A 16,478-nucleotide genomic window follows, 5' to 3' on the forward strand; every position below is an offset into this window, starting at 1 on the left:
CTTTGGGTTTGTCAAATACTAGATTGCTATAGTTATTGACTATTTTGTCCTGTGAACCTAATCTATTCCACTGATCAACCAGTCTATTTCTTAGCCAATACGAAATGGTTTTGGTGACCGCTGCTTTACAATATAGTTTTAGATCAGGTACAGCTAGGCCACCTTCATTGGATTTTTTTTTCATTAGTTCCCTTGAAATTCTTGACCTTTTGTTCTTCCATATGAATTTTGTTGTTATTTTTTCTATTTTCATTAAAATAGTTTCTTGGGAGTCTGATTGGTATAGTACTTTTTTGCATTTATTGAAATAATCATTTTTTGGTTTTACTATTAATATGGGCCATTATACTGACAGTTTTCCTAATATTGAACCAGCCTTGCATTCCTGGTACAAATCCCATATGCCCATAATGTATGATCCTTGTGATATATTTCCATAATTTCCTGGCTGGTATTTAATTTAAAATATTCACATCAATATTCATTAGGGAAGTTGCCTATAATCTCCTTTCTCTGTCTTTACTCTTTCTGGCTTAGTTATCAACACAATATTTGTGTGGCTAAAAGCATATAGTAAGGCTATGCCTATTTTTTCAAATATTGGTATTAATTTTTTTTTAATGCTTGGTAGAATTCATTTGTGAATCCCTCTGGACCTAGGGATTTTTTTCTTAGTTCATTGATGGTTTATTCAACTTTATTTTCTTTCTTCTTTTTTTAATTATAGCTTTTTTATTTACAAGATATATGCATGGGTAATTTTTTAGCATTGACAATTGCAAAACCTTTTGTTCCAATTTCTCCCCCTCCTTCCTCCCCTCCTCCCCCAGATGGCAGGTAGACTAACACATGTTAAATATGTTAAAGTATATATTAAATACAATTATATATACATATCTATGCAGTTTTTTGCTCAAGAAGAATTGGACCTTGAAATAATGTATAATTAACCTGTGAAGGAAATCAAAAATGCAAGCAGACAGAAACAGAGATATTGGAAATGCTATGTAGTGGTTCACACTCAGTTCCCAGAGTTCTTTTGCTGGATGTAGCTGGTTCTATTCATTATTGAACAAATGGAACTGATTTGGTTCATCTCATTTCAACTTCATTTTCTAAGATTTTCTAAGATTCTGAATATTCTATTTATTCTGTAAATCTGGGCAATTTATATTTTTGCAAATATTCATAAATTTCACTTAGATTGTCCATGTTATAGCTTCTTGGAGCCACAGGTGAGAGTTAGATTACAGGTGGACACGAAAGGTGGATGAGCAGCCCTGAAAAAGGCTCAGCAGTCCTTAAACTAGAGGTGCTAGTCCTGCTGAACACCCCAACAATCTGGGTAAATGTACACAAAAAAAGGCAGTTTGACTAGAAGACAGAGTATGCCGGAAGGATAATATTTAAGACTGGGAAGATATATTGGGGCCAGGTTGTTAAAAGCTAAATAGAAGAGCTTATATTTGATCCTATAGGCCACAGGGATCCCCTACAGTTGATTGAATAAGGAATCTGGGCTTAAGGAGAACAGCAGGAAGGATGGGTTAGAGAAGGGAAGTAGTAGAGACAAGAAGGTCCCCAGCTCAGAGAGGTAGTGAGGAGAGTCTGTATCAGGCAGGCATTGGTGAGAAGAGAACAGAGGGGAAAATCCATTGCAAACACTGGAATCATAAAATTTGAAAGTTTGATCTCTCATGAGCCAGTGACAAGGCAGGCTCTTCCCTCTTGTTTCCTTTCTTGCAAAGTGTTTTCCGAGATACCATAGTCTATGTTTTTTCAATTGGGCCATGGAAACTTCAAGAACTATCTTATGCTGTTTAAGGGAAAAGATTCTTTTTATTATTATTATTATTATAGCTTTTTATTTACAAACATATGCATAGGTAATTTTTCAGCATTGACAGTTGCAAATCCTTTTGTTCCAACTTTTCCCCTCCTTCCCCCTACGCCCTTCCCCAGATGGCAGGTTGACCAATACATGTTAAATTTGTTAAAGTATAAGTTAAATAGGGAAAAGATTCTTAATATTAGGCAATTTTGGAGAAGACTGTATTCATTCATTCCAATTTTATAGCTTGGAGAAATGAAAATAAGGAAGGGGCCATAATTAGTTGAGAGTCACACAGTAAATGAAGTTAGTATTTTTCTGGATCTTAGTGTCTAAATATTACTGACTCATACAAACCTATAGTCACCCACTTCCCTGCCACCCCAATTCCTGATCAGATAAGCTATTTAGAAGCCTTAGACTCTGTGTATGTGCGGTCTGGGGTGTCAATAAGCAATTTTTGTTTATTGGACTTATTGAACACATCCTTCATCCATCTGGCTGATATCAGGGGCCAGAGGTCAAGTGGATTTTAAAGACCAGCTAGGCTTCATAACTTCCCTGCTGATGGACACAAGCAGTTCACACCTTGCTAACCTATTTTATGTTGAAGTTCAAGCATTATAATAGAGACTGGTGACAGGAAACAAGGTATGTCTTGTCTGGTTAGGAATCATCAGACTGTGGAAGATTCCTTACTTTAATATAGGGGACTGCTTATTGACACCACAGACCATGCATAGATAACTTTTCTGGGTAGGGGTTGAGATGGTAGGGAAGTAGGTGACTATAGATTTGTATGAATCAATAATATTTAGAACACTAAGACCCAGGAGGGTCTGAACAACCATATCTAGCATTGGTTCATTTATGACTAATGAGTGAGTATCCAAAATATGTAGAAGGTCTTAAGCCCTTTCTAGGTAAATAATCAAAGCTAGAATCTCCTTCTGTGGCTCCTTAGGGCTCCTAAGATTTACTCTAAATCTCTTTCCTGGTCCTTTCAGTCTCTCTTGTATATATTTTTTCTCTGAATTCACTAACCTTTTCTTTCTTCATCAGAGAGGCAATCCTGACTCTGCTCTTTTTAGTAACCCTGTGACTATGGCCAAATGGTTCTACATTTTTAGGCCTCATTTTCCTTATTTGTAGATTAAGTAGGCTATGTGATCTCTAAGATCCCTTCTGCTCTATGTTATTTTTTCTGCCCCCTTTGAATTTTCATTCTTTGTTCTTTTTTTAGACTTTTCTTTCTCTGTCTCTGTCTCTGTCTTTGTCTCTATCTCTATCTCTCTGTCTCTGTCTCTTTCTCTCTCGTTTTTCTTTGATTGCTTTTCTCTTCTCTTTTTCTCTCTCTCCCTTGCTTTCCCTCTAAGCTTTCTCTCTCATATTCTAGTATCCTCTCTGTCCCAGTCTCTCTGTGTCTGTTTATGTCTCTGTCTGTCTTTTTCATCATTTTTCTTTCTCTCTTTTTCTCTAGTTTAGCATCTCTGGATCTCCTGTCACTTCCTGCTCCCACCTCCCCCTTTATGTTCAATGTTGGCCTCTTTCGTTAATGGATTCCTTCTAACACTCTTGCCTGAGGCAAGCAGAAAATTAGAACAAGGAGCCTGGATTTTCCCTCTCTGTTAAGCTTCTCCCTGACTCCACTGTTCCTTTCTTCAGCAGCAGTAAAAATCTACTTGCCTCAGCCGAGGCCTGAGCTCAGCCTCCCTGACTCTTTGATACCCTATTGGGTCTTGGAAGGAGTCTCAGCTGCTGCTCACATCTGCTTTGCATGAAGTCCCCATCCAGACACTTACTATTCCTTCCAGTGTGGGGTTTTCTTTGGAGGGGCTGGAAGGAGAGGTTTGGATTAGGGAAGTGGGAGCCCCTGGCACTTCTGTTGCCCAAACCCAAGAACACTAAATTAAGGAGAATTATTCTACTCCCTCAGAAGCCTTCCAGGCTCTGGGGGTCCCAAGCTGGGATAGTTATCTTCTGGGCTATCTCCCTTGTTCCCATTGGCCCTAAAAGACAACATAGGGTTAGCTGTTTCTTCACAGAAAATGTTTGGCTGAAAAGTCAAAGAATCTGGACCATTCAATTAGCAGTCACCTACAAAATGTCAAGTTCAGTGCTCAATATTGAGAATAGGAAATAAATAACAATCCCTGCCCTCAAAGATCATAAGGCAGCAAGGTTCATGGAAAGAAGGAGGCCTTGGAGTCAGAGGCTATGGATTCAAAAGCCAGATCTCATCCTTGCTAGCTGTATGATCTTGAAAAACTCCTTTTCTTTTATAGGCTTTAATTTCCCCATCTGTATAAGGAGAGGGGTTTGACCAGATAATCACCTTGGAAGAACTGAAAATTCTAACTCAGACTACACTTATTTTTGTGTATATCTTATTTTTTCCTATTAGTGTCGTGGACTTGGAATGGGAAAGAATCCAAGTTCTTCCAAGATGATCTAAGGAGCAGTATGTTTTATTACTCTCCTGTCTTGTACTCTAGTCTGTGAGTAACCACAAGCACTCTTTTGTGCCCTAGAATTATGAGGAGAGTCCCCACTCCACTGGGGCTGCAAGATCTGGTGTTCTAGTTCTCCTCCTTGAGAATATGAACAATATCAAGGAATACTGAAGGAGAATTTGAGAAGGGTCTCAAAGCTCTTTAACTAGATTGCTGTTTGTCCTTTGTTCTTATCAGAGAAGTGATGCCATGACATGCAAGTGAATTGGATTTAAGTGAGGGAGGATGGGCACAATCACCCGCCTCACTTTCCCCTCCAGAGCTCTAAGTGAGAAAAAGCTGTGCAAAGTCATCAGCCTCACCCTCTCCTCCAAAGTTATCAAAGTCTAGTGGTAAGACAACTAGCCCATAATTCAGTGGGAGACCTTGACTTTTCTAAATTAAGGTCTTTCCCAGCTCTCAGTTTGTCTGATGCAATACCCGTTCAATGACTAAGGGATAGATAAGAATTGAGATCAAAAGATGGCCTAGTTTGCCATCACAAAAATATCAGTCCGGGAAGGGAAGATCCTTAAAGCTTCCGGCCAGAACAGTCATTTATATGAATGTTAGGTATTGTTGGTATTGTTGTATAATGGGGAAGGGGTGGAAGTGATTTCTACCTGTTTTGCATTATCTAACAGGGCAGCAGAGATGGATTATGCATAACCCAGCAACTGTCTTTTCTCACTAGCTAGAATTTAGGTCAATCTAGCTGACGACTAGATCATTAGTTCTCCAAATATGTGCTTTTATCCTCAGTCACAGGAAATCCAGGGCCAGGATTTAATCTCTTGGTTTGGAAGGAGCATAAGTTCAATGGGTTATATCTCCTCCGGAAACTCTTCCTTGATGTCTTTTGTAGTAATTCCCATTTCCCAACTCTTACAGAACATAAAAGCTCTAGAACTCAGTGATCCCTTAGAACCATAAAACTTGGATCTAAGGAATTGCAAGTGACGAGCTAATGTTAGCTGCTTATTCAGGAAATTTGTGATCATGATTTTCCCCAAGTAACATAACTAGTAAATGGCAAAATGGCAAAAATGGCAGACTGGAATCCATGACCTGACTCCTAGTCCAAGGGATAACTGATATTGTTAGCTTTCATAGATATATCTTAAGTCCTTATTTAAATTGCAAGCTTCTTGAGATTAGAGAACAACCAATCAACAAGAATGTATTAAGCACCTATTATGTGCTAGGTTAATTGTTAGGGATCCATGTACAAAAATGAGACAATCCTTGTTTTCAAGAAGTTTGCCTTCCACTAGAGAAACTAAACATAGAATCATAGACAGACAAGTGGAAGGGACTTTAGAGGCATTGAATCTAGATGGAGAAGCTAAGATCCAGAAAGGTATGTTTATCTAGAAACCATAGCTTTTAAGTTTCCAAGGCTGGATTTTATTTTTTTTTTTCATTTTCATTTTTTAAAGAGGGAAGAATATATTTTTGGTCATACACATATATTCATTTTTGCATATATCTATATGAATCATGTTGGGAGAAAAAAGTCAGACCAAAAGGGAAAAACCATGAGAAAAAAACAGAAGAAAAAAAAGTGAACATAGCATGTGTTGATTTACATTAAATTTCCAAGCTAGGATTTTAAACCAAATCTTTTAGATTCTAAGTCAATGGAGATCTATCACATCATACAGCCTCTCTCCTGTTCACAAATAAGTAAATGTAAGTCATATTAACAAAACAAAATAGTAATTGGGGACTGGAGGGAGATTTACAACTGAGACCCAGTAATAGTCCAGGCCCTGATTCAGGCTAATCTGGTTACCCAAGTTTGGGAAGAAAGAAAAAAATAAAAACAAGCACATTAAGTTTATCATGTGTAAATCACTAGGAATATATATCAAGCAAAAGGAAAACAGTCCCTGATCTCAGGGAGCTTACATTCTAATGCAAGAAGACATCATACAAAAGAGTGCTGAAAAGTTGGGGGTAAGGTAAAGAAACTTCCCTTTAAAGCTCAGAAAGTAAAAAAAAAAAATGACTGGGAGAGGAATGATAATCACCATTATATTACAAATGAAGACTCCAGGAGAAACTCATCAGGCAAAACTCATCCAGGAGAAACAGAGATGACAAGATATTCCAGGTCAAAGAGGTCCCAAGTACTGAGGGAAGTTCCAGGATGAGATAACAGCAGAAGCATGATTTTGAAGTCTAGAAGATAAGATCTAGGTCTGAGAGGGGAATATAGATTGGAATGAAATTAAATAATCATAGACATCAAATCAAAACAATTAACAAAAGAAAATTTACTTAGCCATAATGGAAGGATTTTTTAATAAAGCTTTTTATTTACAAAACATATACATAGATAGTTTTCAACATTCACCCTTGTAAAACTTTGTGTTCTAATTTTTTTCTCTCTCCCCTCAATCAGATCAAAAAGGAAAAAAATGAGAAAGAAAACAAAAGGCAAGCAAACAACAACAATAACAAAAAGTGAAATTACTCTGTTGTGATCCACACTCAGTTCCCACAGTCTTCCCTTTGGATGTATATGACTCCATCACAAGTCCATTGGAACTGGTCTGAATCACCTCACTGTTGAAAAGAACCATGTAATGGAAAGCTATTTAAAAAAGGAAAACCTATTTAGCAAGGACTCAGGATAGATCCATTTGGGGGTAGCTTGCCTGTCCCCAGGGTGGCCATGAAGAGTCATAGTTAAAAGCCTGAGAGAGGAGAAAGGTGAGAAGGCTTTGGTCTCTGCATTAAGGACACCACGAAACTGCATTAAGGGTTGGACCTTTTTTCCCATGAGTTAATTAAGTCTGGAGGTAAGGATGGTGCCATTGCTTTTTAAGGGAAAACTATTGCTATTTAATTATAGCCAACTCTGTGACCCCATTTGGGATTTTCTTGGCAAAGATACATTTCCTTCTCCAGCTCATCTTACAGATGAGGAAACTGAGGGAAACAGGATTAAGTGTCTTGCATAGGGTCATACAGCTACTGTCTAAAGTTAGATTTGAGCTCAGTAAGATGAGCTTCCTAATTCCAAGCTCGTTGCTCTATCTACTGTCCACCTAGCTGCCCATAAGGAAAAATTAGCTTAGCCTTAAAAGGGGCAGAGCCTTAAATTATTGCTTCTGTCATTGGCCTCTTGAAGGAAATCATACTTTCACTGAGCTTTAAAGCAAAGAAGAGATTCCAAGAGGTAGAACTGAGGAGAAATTCCAAGCATGGAACCTGCCTATGCAAAGGAATATAGAATGTCATGGAATTGTATTATATTGTGGAATATCATTGCAGCTTAGTTTGAAGCGTTAAAAAAAAGCTAAGTGGGGCAGCCATAGTACAGTGGATTGAACACCAGCACTGAAGGCAGGAGAACCTGAGTTCAAATATGACCTTAGACACTTAACATTTCCTGACTGTGTGACCCTGGGCAAGTCACTTAACCCCAATTGCCTCAATAAAAAAAAAGCAAAGTGAAAAGCAATGTGCCATCAGCCTAGAAAAACAGTCTGGAGGTAGCTTGTGAAAAATTATCATCACTAAACAAGGAGGTTTGCATTTTAACTTAATAAGGAGCTGTTGAATTTTCTGGAGCAGAGGATTTCTACTTTAGGAATATTACTTTAGCAACTAGGGAATGAGGAGAAATCTAAAACAGGGGGACCAGTTAGAAAAAAGTGGTGATGAGGCTCTATGGTTTGAGTAGAAAGAAGGGAAAACCATATATTAATATTATCAATGGTCTATTTTTATTTATTTTGTTAAATATTTTCCAATTACATTTTAATCTGATTTTCTCTGAAGAGAAGGATAACTTTTAAGGTGTTAACCTAGAAGAATGGTGGTACCCTCAATAAAAATAGCAAAGTTTAAAAGAGGAATGGTTGGGGTGTGGAGAGAATCATGGGTTCTGTTTTAGGCCTATTAAGTTTGAAAGGCCTACTGTACAGTTGGAGATGTTGGCAGAGTTGGCAATGTGGGACTAGAGCTCAAAAGAAAAAATAGATTTGGATATAGATTTCAGGAGGCACAGAAGTGATAGCTGAATCCTTTGAGGCTAATGAGATCACTGAGAGAGTGAAGAAAGAAAAAAAAGAAAGACTCTAGAATAGACTCCTGGGGGTATTCTTGTGGCTGCAGGCCAGGAAATGGATGACAAACCTGCAAAGGAAATTGAGAAGGATCTGTTTGACAGCTAGGAAGAGAACCAGGAAAGAACAGTATCAAAACATCCAAAGACAACAGAGTGTCCACAAGGAGGAAGTGGTCAACAATGTTAAACACTGCAGACAGATTAAGATGGATGAGGCCTGAGAAAAGATACAATTGGATTTAGAGAAAATGGGAGCATTATTAACATTGCAGAGAGTGATTTCTATTGAGTGATGGGGATGGAAATCATTGTACAAGGATTGAGAACTGAGGGGGGGTGAGGAAGCAGCAGAGACCGCTTTTTCTAGAATTTTAGCTATGGAAAGGAGAAGAGGTATTAGACTGATGCGATTGTAACCATGAGGCTACCCGGCCCAGAGAAATCTCCCTCCCTTCTTTGAGAACTTCTTTTTGGAACTTAATCCACCAGTCAATGGTGTAATAATAAAATCTTTGCCTCTTGATTTAGAGATAGTCTAAACCTACAAATTCTTTTGAGACTCCTCACAACACTGACCCAGAACCCCAATATTTTGGGGTTCATCTTCTGTACCCTAACAAGATGTGTTGTTGTTTCAGGTTGTGTGGAGATTATAATTGTCCCTTCTACAATTAAAGAGACTAAGGCAGAGTTCTGAGCCAATGGCACTTTATTAAAGGTTCATGGTTCTCACTAATGAATTAGATTTCAACATCTTCCTCATGATCTGATATAGGGCTCCTTCCAGGGCCTTATTTTTACAGGGATAGATAGCCAGACATTTAAGGGCATTTATACCAAATACAGAATAATTCCATTGTTTAACACGTTACATAGATTAAAATAAGCAAAATATGTCAGCAGGGTCATGAGTAGGATAAAACAAGGAATATCTGCACACAAGAGGTACAGGCTTCTCCTTAAGTTAGGCAGGAGAAAATGGCACAAGCTATCACAGTCAGCGATCTATGCGGTCATAAGTCGTCACCTGCTCCTATTGTCCTAAGATACAAAAATATATTGTGGGACTTTCCATGAAATTGTGTCATCCCTGCCTTGGTCACCATGACAAGGAAAAACAAGGGTCTCTTTCTATAATTAACTTTCTATAATTAAACAGGTGAACTTAGAATCTGCAACTCAAAGTTCAAGGGCCGAAGAGACAGAATTTTGATGTAAATTAATACTGATTGGAATAGAGTAGGGGTCCAGATAAATTATTTCTTACAGTAGATAGTGTAAATATGATTATCACCATTTTACAGATGAAGAAAACCAAGGTAAGAGACATTGCATGACTGCCCAGGGCTCAGAATCACCTTTATGCCTCAGGATTCTTTACTTTACATTATACTGCTTTCTATGTTTCGGAATTATTTGCCATAATTGATCATAAAAAATATTCAGTCTATTAGTGAAATCACGACACAATGTTTGAAATTTTAAAAGGAGCTTCAAGACCACAGGATCTAGTCCAGTAATTCTGAAGCCCAGAAGTGGGGTTATATCATATTAGAGACATTTAGAGGGCTAGGACAGGCCTTCTTTCAACCTCCATGACACCATCCTGATTCCTGTAAAGTATTCACAACTCCTTCCTCATCCCTTGAGGCTGCCAGCCCCAGAAACATTAGTCTCCTTTGCTTTCATAAACTAGGCACCTGTTCTCTCTCCCAGGGATGAGATGAGATCCACCAGATGCCAGTGTCCATTGTACTCACCTGGTTAGCCTGGAGATTAGCCTGGAACTTGGCTCTGTCTGCCAGCTTTTGGTGGTTCCACCCAGAACAGGCAGCCAAGGGCTGTTGCCTCTCACACATCCCATCTCCCACCTGCTGAGACCTAGAGAGTTTGGGCTGCAGATGCTGCTTGTCTTGAGGGAGGAGGAGCTCTCCCTGAGGGCACCAGGTGTCAAAACAGCCCAGAGCCTGCTAAGGATGGAACCAATGTAAAAGAACAGCTTTTGGAAAAAGCATGTTTATTTATCCACAAGAAGAGCATAACATTGAACTAGAAATAAAGCTTAGTTAGAGACGATCTTGATTAATCACTTCATTTGGGGGGGGACTATTTTTTATAATACCTTTTTATTTTTTCAAGATAAATACAATGCAAAGATAGTTTTCAACACCCACCCTTGCAAAACCTTGAATCGCTTCATTTTTTAAAATAAAATTGTATTATCTTTTGTATAATGAAAAGTAAATAACAAGGAGTGGGAGTGGGAGGAAAGTTCAGCAAAACTAACCAACATATCTATCAAGTCTGACTTTGAGTTTTTGTTGTTTTTCATTCTTCCTGATCCCATTTGGGATTTTCTTGGCAAAGATATTGGAGTGTTTTTCCCATCTTCTCCAGCTCATTTTACAGATGAGCAAATTGAGGCAAATAGGGTTAAGAGACTTGCTCAGTATCTGAGGCCAGATTTGAATTGAGGAAGATGAGTTTTCCTGACTCTTCATTTGTGACAGCTAGATGCCCTCTGACATCATATCCAGTGTTCCATAGTCATAGCTCTGCCCCGCCTTCCGCAAAGATAAGAGGAGTGATGACTTCTCATATCTCTCCTTTAGGATTAAGCTTGGTCATTATAATTCTACAACATTCAGTTTCAATTGCTTCACTTTTGTTTATTCTATTTACACTGTTGTAGTCAATGTATTTATTCTTTTTCTAGATTTACTTCATTTTCTTCATTCTTCTATATAGTGATCATTTCTTTCAAAACAATAATATTCCATTACAGTTTCACATGGCATAATTTGTTTAGACATTCCCCAAAGTGATGAACACTTTAACTTTACATATGGGAAAATGGAGATAGGGAAAGGAATTTGCCCAAGTTACATACATAAGAGCAAAGCATTCAACAGACCTGGATCCACTAGCTCTGAATTCAGTGTGTTTCCCATTAGACCACAATATTTTCCCATATAGTGGAGTTGTCTGTGTGACTGTATATATCATAATTATTTCATATGATTAAATATATAAACATTGTATTGAGGCTCTCTCATTATATCAAGGACCCAAGTTAACTTGGAGAATTCTCTATCTCTGGCTCCTTGTCCCACTGTGTTAAAACTTTGGATGGGTAGTATTTGGCACACTCCCACTAGTCATTACCATAAGCACTCAAGCTCATCAGGCTTGAAGCACAAACATTTTATTTACAAATCAGTGGATAGAGAAAAGACTCTTAGCTGAGCCACTAAAGAGTAAGGCAACTTTCTCAACCCAGGTAGAATTATACATATCTCCAATTAATTTGATTATCTCTGTGACCCACAGTATTGCCTTGGACAGGACCCCTTGAGGAGGGAGGTCAGGATTTGTTCCTTCTTGTTCATTAAGGTAGCTCTGCCTCCCTTGGACTACACCTGTACCTTTATTCTTAATAAACAATACTTTGTCTATTGCTACTGTCTTATGTTCTCAGAAGGCACACAGTCTATCTGACTTTCAATTAGAGAGCCGTGGAGATGATTATATTGGTGCCTCAATTTGACACTGTTTGAGGTTTTTCACCCTCTGGGAGCCAGAGTGTCTCCAGCCTATTTGAAACTTTCTGGTTTTTTTATATCTGAAACCCACAGAAACTGAGCTTCTACACAGAGAAGTATTTTCAACTCTTCACTCAACTCAGTCTTTCCCACCCCCACCCCCCCCACCCCCAGTTTCTGGAGAACTTGGACTGAGTCAGTCCTATTAATATCCACCCCCCAGGGCCTGAATAGTGTTTCCAGTTCATATCAGTACCATGTAGTTTGCCTTCTCTCCAAGCCCCTTTCCATACACCTTTCCTTAGTTCCCACTGTTGGAGTAAGTATGGACATACATATACATATACACAAGAAAGGAAAAAAAGAGAGAAAGACACACAGAGGAAGAGAAAAAAAATGCTTTATTCTGCATTCAGAGTTCATCAGTTTTTCCATAGAGATGATTCCTTTGGAATTGTCTCAGATCATTGTATTGATCAGAGTAACAATCTTACACTGTTGATCAATGTTACAACATTATTGTTACTGTGTATAATATTTTCTTGGTTCTGCTCACTTTATTTTGAATCAGTTCATGCAAGTCTCTGAACTATTACAACATACACTTTTTTATTATAGCTTTTTATTTACAAGTAATATGCATGGGTAATTTTATAGCATTGACAACTGCCAAACCTTTAGTTCCAATTTCTCCCTTTCTTCTCCCCATCCTCTCCCCCAGATGGCAGGTTGACCAATACATGTTAAATATACAACGTACACTTTGATTATTCCTCTCTTAAATGCATGAATCTATTCTGTATATGTTCAGGATACCTTCCCTACTAGATTTCAGCTCCTTGCCTCTTACTTGCTAGACTGGCTCTAATCTGGCAGAAATGGTGTTTGTTCCCTGGGTCCACACTCATTTCCGATAAAACATGCAAAAACTTATGGTGAGTCTTCAAGAATTCAAGTTTTCCTCCACTATGAGGAAGCAATCGAAAAGAACTTTAGCAAAAGAATTCATAAAGTATGATTACTTCTTCCTTATAGGTAAGAAACTGAGGCTCCAAAGTAACTTGCCCATGCTAGGTGACACAGTAAGACAGAGTCCTCAGCCTGGAGTTAGAAAAATCTGAGTTTAAAGCCAGCCCTAGGCACTTATTAGCTATATGACCATGAGCAAGTCACGGTAACTTTTGTTTCCATAAATTTCCTCAACTGGAAAAAGGGGCTAATAATAGCACCCAATTCCTAGGGTTATCATGAGGATCAAATGAGATAATATTTGTAAACTTCTTAGTATAGTGCCTGGCACATAGTAAATATTTTATAAAGGCTAGCTATTGGTCAATATTAATCAATAAGCATATAGCAATATATTCAGTGCCCACTACATGCCAAGCATTGTAGTACTGTGGAAAAATACAAAAAATAAAAGCGAACCAGTCTCTGCCTTCAAGGAGCCTCCAATCCAGCTTGGGAAGACAATCTATAGACAGATAGATAGATGAATGGATGGATGGATAGACAGATAGATAGATAAAAGCATATAGAAAATCATTATAAGATAATTTTGAGAGGAGAATGCAATAGCATTTTCAAGGAACCAAGAAAGCATCATATACAAAGTGGTATTTAATCTAAGCTTTAAAAAACCCTAGGGATTTTGGAGGTTAGCAGAGCACATCCCATACATGAGGACAGTTTAGCTCCAAAGGTTTAGAGATGAGAAATGGAGTACCATATCCAGTGTGCTTTCTTTCCCCCATATTCCAGCATACTTCCTCTTCTAGGAAAGGGATTCTTATATACAAAAATATTAATTGCAGCTTTTTTTAGGATAATGAAAAATTAGAAACTAAAATGTGTTGGGAGGAAGAGGAGTGTCTTATTTGGGACACAATTGTGGTGAATGTAATAATGGAATATTACTGTATCATAAGAAATTATGAAATGGATAATTTCAGAGGAAGATGGGGAGATCTCTATGAACCTATGCAGAGTGAGCAGAAATTGGAAAACAACTTATGCACAGATAGCAACATTACAAAGGAAAATAAACAGTTCTCACTTTGCAAAGATTTGTATTACACAAATTTGAATTTATGTAAAGAATTTTGAAAAAAATCTGCATTCAAAAAAAATCCCCACCTATGTTAACTTTACTATATAGTATTATGCTCTCTCCCCACTCCTGACCCTTGACTTCATGTTCCACAGTCTCTCCCTCCTCTCCTCCCCTCCCCCCCTACAAAAAACCCTCCAATACAGTGAAAGAAGAGAGAGAATAGGATACATGGGGAAAATACAGTTAGTAATAGTAATTATAAAAAGAATTTTGAAGCAAGTTTTTCTGATAAGTTCTGATTTCTTAAACAGAGAGAACTGAGAAAAATGTATATAAAGAAAGAGCCATGCTCCAATTGACAAATGATCAAAAGATATGATATATGCTCAAAGGGTTAATCTTTTGACTTAACAATACTACTAGTTATGAATCCCAAAAGAGATTTTTTTTAAAAGAAGGACAAGGACCAATACGTATAAAAATGTTTACAGCAGCTCTCTTCTCAGGGCAAAAAAATGGAAATTTAGGGGATGCCCATCATTTAGGGAATGATTGAATAAATTATGGTATTTAATTATGATGTACCATTATTGTTCTATGGGAAATGATGAAGGATGCTTTCAGAAAAAAACCTGGAAAGTCTTCCATGAAATGAAATAAAGTATAATATACTGTAATGTAATGCAAAGTAATAGCAAAGTTCTGGGATGATCTGCTGTAACTGACTTTGCTATTCTCAGCAGTACAATGATCTTTGACTACTCTGAAAGGCTTATGATCCTATCCATATCCAGAGAAAGAACTGATTGTTTGAATACAAATTGAAGCATATACTTTCTTTTTTTAAATTAAATTTTTTTCCTTACTCTATTTTTATTGTGGGTTTGGTTCTTTTTAAGGTGGGAGGTCTATATTTCCTTTTACAACAAGATTTTTATGGATATATTTTGTATAATTTCACATACGGTTTCTTTTTTTAATTTTAAAATTTATTTTATTATAGCTTTTTATTTGCAAAACATATGCATGGGTAATCTTTCAACACTGACCTTTACAAAAACTTCTGTTCAAATTTTTTCCTCTTCTACTCTTTCCCCTAGATGGCAAGTAGTTAAATATATGTTAAATATCTTAAAATATATGTTAAAGCCAATATATGTATACATATTTATACAGTTATCCTGCTGCACAAGAAAAATTGGATCTTGAAAGAAAAAAACCTGAAAAGGAAAACAACAATGCAAGCAAACAATAACAGAAAGAGTGAAAATGCTATGTTGTGGTCCATACTCAGTTCCCACAGTCCTCTCTCTGGGTATAGATGGCTCTTTTCATCATTGAATTAACTGGAACTGGTTTGAATTATCTCATTGTTGAAGAGAGCCACTTCCATCAGAATTTATCATCATACAGTATTGTTGTTGAAGTATATAATGATCTCCTGGTTCTGCTCATTTCATTCAGTGACATCAGTGCATGTAAGTCTCTCCAGGCCTTTCTGAAATCATCCTGCTGGTCATTTCTTACCGAACAATAATATTCCATAACATCATATAACACGACTTGATGGGCATCCGTTCAGTTTCCAGTTTCTAGCCACTACAAAAAGGGCTGCCACAAACATTTATGTACATGTGCACAGATGGTTTCTTAATGGAGGCTGGGAGTAGGGATAAGGGAGAGAATTTGGAAGTCAGAAGTTTTTTTTAATGTAAAAATTTAGGGGCAACTAGTTGGTATAGTGGATAGAGCACCAGTCCTGAAGTCAGGAGGACCTGAGTTTAAATCTGGCACTTAATACTGCCTGGCTGTGTGACTCTGGGCAAGTCACTTAACTCCAATTGCCTCAGCAAAAAAAAAAAAAAAAAAAAAAAAAAAAAAAAAAGGTAAAAAAATTGGTTCAAATGTAACTAGGAGAAAATATTAATTAAATAAGTTTAACTCTTCGAGTGAAAGCAAAAGAATGGAGATTACTACCACCACTGGATGGGAATCTTAGTTCCTATGTCTTCCTACTACCATGTGCCAGCTTTCTCCTTTCACCTGCATATGGTTCCTGCCTCCCTTCCCATATTTATGTGCAAATTCTCATTACATAAAAATCACTTTATACTATGGCCTACAAAACAATCCAGTTAAATAAAGTGAGAAAAGTCTGCACTGTTTTTCCCAATATTCCACTTTATTTCTTCCCTAAATCAGTGATGAGGAAGAGGGGTAATCCACCCACATCATTGGAGTTTAGCTTCCTTTTCCTGACATCCCCTCCCCTTTCCTAGGTTTCCAGTCCTATCTTCTCTTCCTATCAAAATTTCTTTGATGACATATTTTCCTCCTGCTCTTCAAAGTTTCTCATTGATTTTATGGAGCAGTCTGCTTCCACCCACCCAGAGTCTTTCCACTTCTCTCTGTGTGATGCTCATTTGTTATTCTTCAGAGACAGCTGAATTCCATATCTCATCACCATATATCAACACTA

Source organism: Sarcophilus harrisii, chromosome 2 (genome assembly GCF_902635505.1).
Source record: "Sarcophilus harrisii chromosome 2, mSarHar1.11, whole genome shotgun sequence".
NCBI lineage: Eukaryota > Metazoa > Chordata > Mammalia > Dasyuromorphia > Dasyuridae > Sarcophilus > Sarcophilus harrisii.